A 12,210-nucleotide genomic window follows, 5' to 3' on the forward strand; every position below is an offset into this window, starting at 1 on the left:
ACGCCTTTGGCCAACACTAAGCAAATGAGGAGCCTCCAAGAAGTCAAGGTGAGAAAGGAAACTGCACCCCAGAAAGGGAAGGGGTCAATTAAAGAAGAAGAAAGCCACTCTGGAAGCACTCAGCCTTATTTTTGAGGAATTTCTGCCATTGGGCAGGGAGATGCCCCAGATGACCTGCAGGCATGTGGCTGAACAGGGGAGGCTTCAGGCACTAAAAGGGAGCAAACTGCCAAGAGTTCCTCTGTCTTGGCAGGAGGGAGCAGGATTTTTCCTCAAATTAATAAAGCACTGCTTCCACCTGTCTAATCTGGAGAGGAAGCAACAATGTGAACAGATTGAAGTGTCTTGAGAAGGGTGGATCTCACTCATGGAAATTAACAGTTAAGCACCTTAGCAAGATGCTGAGTTTGGATTTTGGTTTTCTGCCCCTTGCAGCTGCAATAACTACGAGGTTTGAACCGATGCTGTGCAACTGCTCCCAAAATATCGCTTCCAAACTGAAAACAGGTTTGATCTCGTCACCCCCAAGCCACTCACAGCTGCTTACCCTGATCTGTGGTACATGATGCAGACCCTTCCTCCAATTCTCCACCAGACCCTGGGCAGCAGGCATGTACAGCATGTGCAGGACAGCAAAGCTGTCCCATGGAGCTGCTCCTGCTGCCAGGACAGCAAAGCAGCTGCCTGGATGCTTCCACATAACCTTGTTCCTCCACACCAGTGAGCAGTGCTGACCCTTTGGGCCCCAGCTTTCATGTCACAGCAGAGCAGGCAGGAAGGGTGGGAATCTACCCAACCCCCTTTCCTTCTCTCCAGTTTCAAAGTAGGTTTTGGCTCTGAAGAGAGGAAAAAAAAAAAAAAAAAGAAAAAAAAAGGGAACTAGCCCATGTGTTTCAATGCATCTAGGAAGTTGCAGAATCAACTTTTCCTAGCATCAACCCCAAGCTCTTCCCTTTGCAACACAGCAGGAAGGAGACAGAGGTCCCTGGAGCTGCTGCAGCCACTGAGGAAACCAGTAAGGCAGACTCACCCCAGCTGGTCCCATGTGCAGCAGCCCCTCTTTGTGATGCGATGCCCCCACACTCCTTTTCCTAGTAATTTATTGATCCATGTGGCACGAGCCAGCTTTGCTCCTGATTGAATTTTCCAGCCTCTCTTGGTTCTCTCTGGAAAACTCTGGGACAAGACTCTGCTATTTCATTAATTCCTTCACTCCCCCAGCCTATACATCTAGTCAATTCTGAGCTATTCCCTTGCTGCAGGGAAGATCCAGGAATGAAAATACCATCAGACATACTGAACTCCAGACAGCTCTGGTCTGAGGTGAGGGCCAGCAGCTGGCCCAAGAGAAGGCTCACCGTGTACCTGAGGAAAATACATCCCTCAAAGCTGTACCTAGAGGAAGCTGCAGGAGACTTTCTTCTAAGATTGAAGGTGAAGTAGTAGCCCTTCTCCTCCCTCTGCTGTGTGAGCTCCTCTGCCTGGGGGCTGACTAAGATTCACAGAATGCCCTGAGTTGGAAGGGACCCATAAGGATCATAAATCCAACTCCTGGCCCTGCACCAGGACTCCTCAACAATCACACCCTGTGCCTGACAGCATTGTCCAAACACTTCTGGAGCTCCAGCAGCCTTGGGGCCATGACCATGCCCAGGGGAGCCAGATGTGCTGGGACCTGGTACCATTGTCACCAGCAAAGGAGGAGCTCTCTGCCTTCAGTCCCATGTAAGCTGCAGCTGGCAGGGAGAAGCCAGGGCTCCTGAAGAGCTCTCACTGCCCAGTGCCCACACACAACCCTGGAGGAGCAGCCTCCTCCCTGGGGACTGCAGGATGTGACTCACACCCTTAAACACCAAGGAGCTCAGGGACAGCTGGAGGAGCTGGGGCTGCGTGGGGGCATCGAGCTGGAGGAGACCACTTCAGACATCCTGAAGGAATGGCCAACCCTTGGCCTCCCATCAATCCTGCCTCCATGCACAGCAGATCTCCCCTGAAGGAGGCACATGCTCAGGGAGGCCAGGGTAAGCAGGGAATGGTGTGCAGGGCTGGAAGGTGCATAGCACCAGATGTGGCAGCCTAAGAAGGTTACAAAGTGCCAGAGCAGGTTGGGATAGCTAAGAATGCTATGATGGTGTTATGCTAGCCAAGGAAGGGAAAGGAGCTCAAGCATTTGTGTGATCTAGCCAGCCCCCAGCTCCAGGCAGGGTGGCAGGACCTGAAGATGTGTAAAACCAGGCACCAGCAGCAAGAAGAGCATGGCTGGAATTCACCAGGCTGAGATGACTCTGAGAAAAGAAGTGACCCCAGGAGAGGAAGGGAAAAATCCTCTCTTTTTCCACAAGGCAGCAGGGGAAGAGCAGACAAGCAACAAGACACCCACAGCACTGAAATCTAAGCTGCAAACATGGATCCAACGAGAGCTCCACGGCTCAAGTGCAGCAGGAGCAAGAGAGCTGGAACACTGTGCTGAGCAGGTGTCATGCACACAGCTGGGGACAAGACAAAGTTTTGCTGTTCTTTCTCCCTACCCTCAGCTGCCAAGCCAGTCCAAGTGCTGCAGTCTTGGCAGGAAATGAAGGTGTCAGCAAGTTCCAATTCCTTGCAAAGCTTCTAGCAGGGAGGGGTGGGAAGGCACCTCCAAGGACAGACTGAGGCAGGGGTATATCTGGAGGGATGGGACAGTGGTTGGCACATTCAGCTTGGATGGGAGAGGCTTTCCCAGCCCTCGTGCTCCACACAGAGCTCCCTGGGGTTCTGTGACTCAGAAAGCTCTGCCTTACCTGACAGGGCCAAGGAGTCTTCAGGTGTGCAAGGTATGAGGATGACAGGCAGTGTGCAAGCACTGCAGATGGGAGGACATAAAAAAGGAGAGAAGGGTGAAACTCACCCACCCAAATGTTTGCTCTGGGGCAGAGGGCTGAGGGAAGAGAGTCAGATATTCTTGCCTTGCAGGAAACTGAGGGGACAGGAAGCTTTAAGTGAGTTGTTTTCCAGTTCTTGGTGAGTAATAGGACCGGTGCACCACTTGCAGAGATATCACTAGCTGAAATGAACTGTCTGGAAGCAGATTTCCAGATGGGCTATAAATGAGGTAACAAGATAATTGAACCTGGAGTCCCAGACCAGCACAGAGCAGGATCTCACGCTCCATGCTACAAAGTCCAGAACAGCAGCACATGTCTCTGGCCACAGACACCAACATGAAAAGGCAAGCTTAAGGGTTTTTACCTTCTTTCAGCTGCCTTGAAACTGGTCCTGGCCCAACTTTAGCCCAGAGGAAACTCATACACAGCAGCTGAATTGGGCTAAGCTGCATTTAGGCCCAGCACTGACTCTTTTTAAGTATGCAGGCAGAGGAAGAGGTCTCTGAAGCGCGAAGTGAAAGCCTGACAGGAAAAGTAGATGTATTGCAGAGGCAGCTTAGCCACAGAGCAACTACAATCAAAGTCTGAACAAAGTTTCCTCTTCTCCCTTGCACTGGACACTGTAAACCAGTGACAGATAATCCAGGGAGCTACTGGAAATCTATCCGGGTCACTTTGAGAGAGGGGATTACACAGATCTGAAAGGGCAATCAGCATCTTAATCACAAGCTGGAGAGAGAAAAAGAAGAGAAAGCAGGAAGGATTTTTCAAAATAAGGGTTAACTTCAAACCTCGTCTCCACTGACAACTGCGAAGCAGTTTCAGAACAAGCATGAAAATGGCAACAAGGGCACTGCTGCAGAAGGGTCTGAGTGCACACACGTTTAAGAAAACCCCCACAACGAAATCCCTCCAAACCCAGTGCTCTATTAAGTCAATTAACACTGCTCCATTGAAGTGCAACCAGCCGCGTGTATCCCGCAATTCCCGGGCAATTGTGGGGGACTCTGGAGCTCAGCACGGCGTGGGTGGGCTGGCAGGGCCCTCTCAGCACCAGCAGCGAGGAAATGCCACAGAGAGACTCACAGGGGAAGGAACAAAACAACACAAGCCACAGCATCCAATCCTGGGAAGCTTTACCAGCAGATCTCATTTCCAGATCTTTTCCTCCCCATGTTTATAATCCTTGCAGCAGAGTTCTGCCATCATACTCAGCTCACAGGCTGCCCCAGCTACAAAAGATGTCAGGCTGAAAAATCACCTCGACAGACTGCCTGCTGAGACCAGTTGCATTATAAAAACAGGAAGCTCTTGCCTGCCTGCTCCCAATATGCTGTGGGATTGAATGGGAAGGAGCATACGCAGGGATGCTTTGCAAGAAGAGCACACACATGGGACTCTTGCCAGGAAAAATGCATCTTGAGTAACACATGTGCTCTTAGTTTCTTCTTTTTTCAGAAAGGTTTAACTACACTCTGAGCTACCCAGCAGCAATAAACCACTTTTTTCCCCTCTTTCTCACTTATAGCAGAGTGTTGCTTGGTAAACAGCAGATCTTCCTGTCTGAGGCTGTGCCAGCCTGTGCTGAACAGAACTGTTGTTATTGCACATTCACAGCTAGAGATAAACATGAATAAGAGCCACAAGTAAGAGCCAGGCGCTGGTTCTTCAATACACTGCTTTATCAGGTTCACCTTGATTCAAATGTTTCTGACATCTCTCCCTCCTGAAGGGGCAAGGTGGCACAAGCAGCAAGGACAAACATTAAAAAAGAAGACAGAAATGACAGCAGCACATAAAGTGCTCTTCTGTACTCACTAACATTTACAAACTATGCAGCTCACAGCTCCACCTGCACTTGAAACACTCAAAAGCACAACAAGGAAACAAATGGGCCCAGCCAACCCAAGCTGCCCAAATGGGAAAACAAAACAGCCTTCAGCACATTTCTCAGGACAAATCTCCATCCAGAGCCACAACTGCTGCATGACATAAAGGTTACAGAGAACCAGGAAAGGAAAAAAATGTGCAAGTCATCATCTCATCTGCAAGCTAGCACTCTGCAATGACACAGGCACAACAAAGCAACCCAGGAAAAGTGGACACTGGAAGTGTCAGGAGTGTTTCTAACCTTTCCAAGAGCAGATCTCTGGATCAGCTGCTCCAGAAGCACTGGGGAAAAAAACACAGCATGAGTTCCAACAATTAGCTCCTGGACAATTTCATGGCCTGCATGAGATGACTGCCTGTCTTCAGCAGCATGGAACTGGACTTGGTGACCCATGAAGTTCCTTCCTCCCAATCACTCAGCAACCCAAATTCATAGAGGCCCAGACATAGCACAAACACAAGGTCATTCCCAAAAGGACAGCAGGGATTGTATCTTCAGATCATGCTAGGTTGACAGGTAAGCAGATGAAGGGCTGGCCACTGCAGAAGGGAGGGGAAGAGAATTGCAGCAAGAAACCGTTTCAGCCAGTGAAAACTCAGGGCACAGACTTGGAAAGCAAAGCCTGAGAGGCAGGAGGTGGAGATGTCCCCTGAGCACACTGTCTCCAGACACTCCAGTCACAGCTTTAATTCTAACACAGATTAGACAGATAGTAAATATATCATCTGCCCAAGACACATCCAGTTGCATCCCTTCCTAGAGATAGCTCCAGTCCTCACTGCAGTGCCCTGCCCAAGCCACACAGGCAGCAGCACCTGGCTGTCTCCTTCTGCCATTTTAAAGCAATTTGGCCTTCCCTGGCTTTCATGAGGTACCATGTTCCAATTTCCAACCAACTGGCCTAGATTTATACCAACACATCTCTAGCTGTGCCTCAGGCAAGCACAGAGGTGGAAGAAGCCTGTCAGACAATGGTGCCATTTGGCATTTCCATCACAAACAACCAAGAGACAAAAGCACAAGAATTGCTGAGAGCTGCACAAGAGGCTCCTGCCTTCCCCAGAGTATAGGGAACCAGGAGAGAACATGGAGGTGGGACAGACTCAGGGGGCAGAGAGGAATTTCCTCATCTAGAATCAGAATCACACAATGGTTTGGGTTGGAGAGAACCTTAAAGTCCATCTCCTACCACCCCGTGCCACCTTCCACTATCCCAGGCTGCTCCAAGTTCCATCCAACCTGGCCTTGAACACTTCCAGGGATGGGGCAACCGCAACTTCTCTGAGCAACAGGGAAGCAAAGCTCAGCACAATCATTTAATGAGAAAGCACCACATTACTGCTCACCACCTCTCCACCTCCAGATGACACCTGAAAAACACATCAATCCTTCTGCACACTGATGTGGCATCCATGCCATTGCTTCTGTTAGGAGATCATACTGTATTGAAATTATAGGTGAGGAATAACACCTGGTACAAGGAAGTGATACAAACAAAACAGTGCCTAAGACCACCAGAGTAATTTTATTGACTCACTGTCTCCATCACAAGTGGCTCCTCTTTAGCTACACCATGATAGGACGTAGAATGTGTTCAATTACACACACCTTAAGCAATATTTTCTGGGAACAGTCATTTGAAGAAACACAATGGTCACATGAGGAAAAGGCTGTACTCTGAGAGGGCTGAAACACAATGCAAGTGGTTTGAGTAATGGTGGAGCAAAGGCAGCCAGCCATGAGAGGTACCTCCAGCACGGGGAGGGAGCCGAGCTTTAACCAAGGGCTGCTGGCTGCATCCTGAAACAAAAGGGCATATGGAGAGGAGATCATGTTACTGGAGTCACTCCCACATGCCTTGCAAGACACATCCACAGGCCTGAGCCTTGTGTGGTGCTGCAGACCTGCAGGCTCCCTCCAGCAGGCTCTGCTTGCTAAGACATGGCAAGGTCAGGCAACAGGAACAAGGGCAGGAGCTTTTGAAAGACATTCCAAGGCTGTATCAAAACAGATCCAAGAGCAGGAACGCCACCTCATCCCTCTCACCCAGTGGAAGAAGCTGTGGTGGATAGCTGACCAACATCTGCCTGGACAGTGACCACTCAAACACCAGAGTGCTCATGGCCCAGCTTCACTGACCAAAGCTATGAGAGGTTCCTGCAGACCTTCTGCTGTGGCTGGACATCAACAACACATAAAGATTCCAGCTACTCCATAAACAACCAGCCAGACCAGATGGGCCACCACACAGCAAGCACCAGTGTCCATCTGATTAATCCAAAGCCCCAACCTGGATGAGGCCACATCAACCTGGATCATCTGAATCCAAGGACAACACCATCACACACTGCAAATGTATCCTGATGGTCCAAGCTCAGACTGGCTTCCCACCACCTCGTCCTGCCTCCACAGCCCAGGCTGAGAGCAGCCCAGCCACACAAGGCACAACAGTCACCACTCTGTCCAAGTGGGCTGGGAACTGCCACAGCTCTGTGGTTACTGCAGGCAAAGTTGTGCAGAGTTTCTTCGATTACTGCACTGCCCTTGCACGGCCTCAAACACACCCTGGGACAGTCATGCAGTTTCCACTGCTTAAGATTGTGAGGTGCTGGAAGACCCCACAATTTCTCTTCCACTTTCACAGTTCCTTCTTCACCATGAGAAGACCAGAGGACATTGATATCCCCACCCATTTGAGCACATAGCCTTCACACAGACAGCACAGAAACACTCAAAAGAGGAATTCAAACAAGGAAGAAAGACAAGAACGAGAGGCATGAGAGACACGAAGCAGGGTAACTGTGCTCAAAAACCAGAGAGAGAAGGTCTCCTTCCTTCCAGCCCCTCCCAGCCCAGCCCAGTGCCAGCTGAGTCAGAAAAGCCTCTCACCCAACACAATTCCTGCTTGGCAGGTCCAGTGCCAGTCGCTGTAGGGTCAGCCTGGTGTCCCTGGTCCTGAGCAGCCGCTGCTGGCACCCGCTGAGTGGCCTGGCTGGAGGAGCATGCTAGAAGGTCCCTGCACCGAGCACTGGGAGCACACCAAGGAAGAAGCAGCTGCTGTCCCAAGCTGCTGAACAGAGAGTGAAAAAAGGCACATAAGAATAGATGACTGCTGAGACTCCAGACCCATCAGCATGGCACCAGCAGAGACAACCAACCTCACATTTTTGGTCCCTCAATCAGCATCCCCTTGAACTCCAGCTCGCAGAGCTTCCCATGACATCCAGCTGGAGCTTGGTCCTCCCTGGAGACAGCTTTTGGGTCAGCTCAGACTCTTCACTCGTGCTCTCAGAACCTTTGTCTGTGACTTTATAGTTCCGTGCCCACCACTGGCCTCCCTCCCTGCTGGTGGCTGCTGCTCAGCATCCTCGTGGAAGCTGTCATCAGAGCAGGGAATGGCACACCTCGGGAGCACAGCGGGATGGAGCACAGCACGACTGCATGGAGGAGGACTCTGGACAGCTCTCGACAATTAGCAACAGGGCAGGATCTCCCGAGGGGCCGGATGGGAACGCAGCGATGTCTGGCGGGGCACGCTGCCTGAATGTTCAAATACAGAAACAGATGTTAATTACTCTGCATAGTGAGGACATCATTACCAGCTACATCTCCTGGACATTCTGAAGTACAAATTCCTCTGATTATGCCAAACATGCCCATCCCACCCCTAGAAGCCATGACATTTGAGTAGTTGCCTCGGCAAACCTCCCGCCTCTGAGATATTTCCCCTTCCTCCTTCATACTCTCTGCTCTCAAAACAACCTGTTTTAATGAAATTCCTGCTTTGGGAAAGTGCTGTCTCCTTTGGGATGGGCTTTTAGCAGATGGAGGCAACAAGAACCCTTGTCCGTAAGTGTCTGGCTCTCCAGCACACTCTCAATTCCTCTGTTTTAGGTTGGGGAGGGAGGACAAAAATAAGGATTCAGCTGGTACCATGTGATCAGTGAGCCTCTTTAGCAGCATGGCAGAGTAAGAGACCCGTTCTGCCCCCTCACCTTGCTCACCATCCCCACAGCCACACCATCAGATGCAGTGTGATACCCCTGGGGTAGGTGATGGTGAACTCACAAAGAGCTTTTCTCTTCCAGCACTCCCCAACACTGACAATTCCAGGCAGTGGAGAGAAGACACCCTGTGGTGAACACCTGGACAGGTGCTGCTAACAGAACCAGAGCAGCAGAGGGAGGGTGTACAGAATGGGCCAGGAACACCACTCAGGACCAGTAATGAGTAAATAAGGCAATGATTCAGGAACCCTTCAGGTTCAAAAGGACCACCTTGATCCTTTTAGCCCAAGGGTCTGTGCAGCTACACAGGGAATTCCAGGCCCACAGCACCTCCAAGGCTGAGCTGCTCCCATACTGAAAGGCGGAGATTCAGGACAGCTAATGAGGCAGTGAGACCAACACCAGCAGACAAAGCACCCCCCAAGTGCCACATCACATCATTATCCTTGCACATCCCATGAGATAGGAAGGGAAAGCACTCGGCACCCAGCAGCTCAGCACAGACCTGCTGGGCAGGGCTGGAATTCCAGGGACTTCCCGAGCTCTGCCTGCTGGCCAGAGTCTGCAGGAAGTAGACTGCCAAGGGGCAAGCTGGAGAGCAAGATTTTGACCATATCAGTGCTGCAGCCTCTGTGGATTGTGGATGGCCACAGCAGAGGACAAAGCTCAGCATACAAAAACACTCGTGCTGTGTTCCCACTTCCACGGACCAGCACAAACACAGAGGATTTGCTGCCAGCAAAGTTGTCCATGAGTAACTTTCTCTGCAAACCTTTTTGTTACAGGAGCAGAAGAACATGAGTTGGGAAGCTGCCTGTGATATCCTTAGTAAACTGAAATCACCTGGGCTGGGACTGGGGACAAGATGCTGAAGGGGAAACTTTGGTGCCACTAGAAGCATCACATTAGAAACGCAGCTGGGCAGCATCACTGGAGGAGGATTTTGTAAGGTCTTGGTCTCTGTTTCACCAAATTAAGAATGCACTGCTAACCCTGAGTTTTGGCAAGGGTTGCTCACACCAGGGCTGGGGCAGGACACCAGTTCAGTCCCCTGACACAGTGTCACTGTCACCATCCTTGATGCTGAGCCTGCTCAGGCCCACAGCATTTCCTACAAAAGGGGCTGCACTGCAGGAACAGAAAAGCTCTTTCTTTTTTTGTGAACGCTCATTAGAGTTTACACTGTTGGCAAAGTGTGGAGGCACGCATTTGTGGAGGAACAGAGATACGGTTCCAACACTGGTTTTAATGTGCAAGCCTAAAGACTCGGCTTCAGTTTTTAGAAATCAAACTTGATCATCTCAAGCTGGCAAAAATAGCCCCATGTTCCCTTGAGTTATTTTCTTTTCAAATAGGCAGGGTACAGCACAATAGGAAATATCAGCAGTTATGTATTCAACCTCCAGAAACCCAACAGGCCAATTCCAGCAACCCACGGCAGCTTTCCAATCCTCCCTGATCTATTTGCTGGAGTTAGCCTGAAAAGCAGGCTGCCCCCGAGCCATTCAGCAAACTCCACGTCCCGCTAATTACATCAATATAAATGTATTATCTTGGCTGTCAAACACAGGCTGCCTGAACAGGACAAGGCTCTGCCATGGAAATGCAGGAAAACAATTGCTCTTTCTGCTGGTGACACATTTCTCTGGATCCTATTTCCTTGCCAGGGCTCCCCCTTCTCCCTTCTGCCCAGGCACCAGGGCACCAGCGGTTTTTTCTTCCAGAGCAAGAGGAAATGGCACACAAAACCGCTCCTCATCCTTTGAGCAATTGAACATGAATGTATTTTGGGAACACCACCGGCATTTCCTATCAGCCAACCTGAGAGCTGCCAGCACACAGGGAAGGGAGCAGTGAGGGCAAGAGTTAAATGTTTCTCGTGAGCAGGGAGCAGCTCTTCTGCCTCTCTTGGCTTCCTCAGCTGCCATTGCTAAATGCAAGGCAAGTGTCAACACTCCAAACAGCAAATGTGACAGAAATTCGGAGCAGCCTGCTCCTCCCTGCCCAGCTTGGTGACTGTGGCCTGGAGAGGAGGGAGCCTCTCAGGAAGGCTCCAACAGCAAGCAGCAAGGTTGAGTTGAACGCAGGCAGATGCAGAGGCTTCCAGGGAGCAGGGAGGCAGCTCGCTTCGCTCCAGAGAGTGGGATTATGATGGAAAATGAGGAGGAAGCCACTGACTCACCTGTCCCACCCGCATAAGCAGCTCTCCCACCAAAGGCTGCACTGAGTGTGACCTTGATCAGAGCCCCAACTTCCAGCAAATCGGGGGCTCACAAGGTTCTCCCCAGCTCTGGGCACTGGGAGAAAGTCATGGTGGTAGGACACTGGGTTGACACACACTGTCCAAATCTGCCTCCTCTGACTGCAGGCAGCCACAGTCCCTCACTCCAGCTTCCCTCTGCTTCATAAATACCCTCACTTGGAGGAATGCCACAGGGTCTGGTTCTTCCCAGACCCCTCTGCTCACAGGAAGGGTCAGAACAAAGCCAAAAAAAACCAAGCCCACTCATTCAGATGAAGTGGGAAGATGGGAGGAAAACAGCATTTCTCTACCTAGGAGCAGATGATGATTCTACCAGCAGGATCAACATGACCATGGACACAGGGCACAGGCTGAGTCTCTCTCTAGATCTCACGTACAACCAATGAAAACTTTTAAAGCTCCCACAAAACCTCTGGGACAGAGGACAGCAGCATGTTTTCCACGAGTTAAAGCTAACTGCACTCAGCTGGCTGAGGGAACACCAAGGCTGTGGCCACTTTCATCTGCAAAGTCAGCAGAATTTCGAGCAAAGATAAAGGGTGCCCAGAGCAAAGATAAGGGGTGAGCAAGCAGGAGAGTGAGGGGTAATCAGTGCATCTGCTGAGGGCATCCAGGCTCCTCTATGGGCTCACCCAGCCCTTCCGCCACCACGACACAGCTCCGAGTCTGGGCATGACGCCTGACCTTTTTTACGTGCAACTTTAGCCCTTTTGGGTTGTTTTCCAAGATTTATTCCAATTCAGGAGACACCGCACCTGGCCCACACCTTCAGTTCCCTTATGCACCAAGTCATCAGGCTGGAGGAGGCTGCTCTCCCTCTTGCCAAAGCAATTTGGCTTAGCAAACCCAGCCAGTCACATCCAAGCTTCAAAGGGCTCTCCAGCCATTCAACCCCTCCCGGGAAGAGAGCAATGTTGGGTCTTGCCTTCTGCCTTCAACTGTTAAAGCCTTGGACACAAACAGAAGCTGATGCAACTTGAAATGAGTTAATATCCCCACACACATAAAATCAGGGTAATTTGAATCATGCCTTGGACAGGTTATGCTCAGACAGAGCTCAGCCCTGCTGTGGTGCACTCAGGGGCATGAGCCAGACTGTTCAGCAGGATCTCAAAAGCCACCAGCAGACTCTCAGAGTCACAGGCAGCCAGTCTGTCACTGCAGGTCTGCTCCAGTTTACAGAAG

The 12,210-nt window shown here is 50.7% G+C and overlaps 1 protein-coding gene across 5 annotated transcripts in view; it reads right to left on the reverse strand.

Moving 5' to 3' along the window:
* Positions 1–12,210, reverse strand: part of CAPN15 (calpain 15) — a 56,386-nt gene that overhangs the window by 42,542 nt on the left and 1,634 nt on the right. For 3 of the 5 annotated variants that reach the window (XM_053991906.1, XM_053991902.1, XM_053991905.1), the window contains exons 2-3: positions 7,914–8,295; positions 7,645–7,822 (exon numbers count right to left, since the gene is read on the reverse strand). The gene's annotated coding sequence lies outside the window, so the exon portion shown is untranslated. Of the gene's footprint in view, positions 1–4,995; positions 5,037–7,644; positions 7,826–7,913; positions 8,296–12,210 lie in introns of all 5 variants that reach the window. The other 2 variants (XM_053991904.1, XM_053991903.1) reach the window with 2 other exon arrangements.

The sequence above is a fragment of the Vidua macroura genome, chromosome 16 (genome assembly GCF_024509145.1).
Source record: "Vidua macroura isolate BioBank_ID:100142 chromosome 16, ASM2450914v1, whole genome shotgun sequence".
NCBI lineage: Eukaryota > Metazoa > Chordata > Aves > Passeriformes > Viduidae > Vidua > Vidua macroura.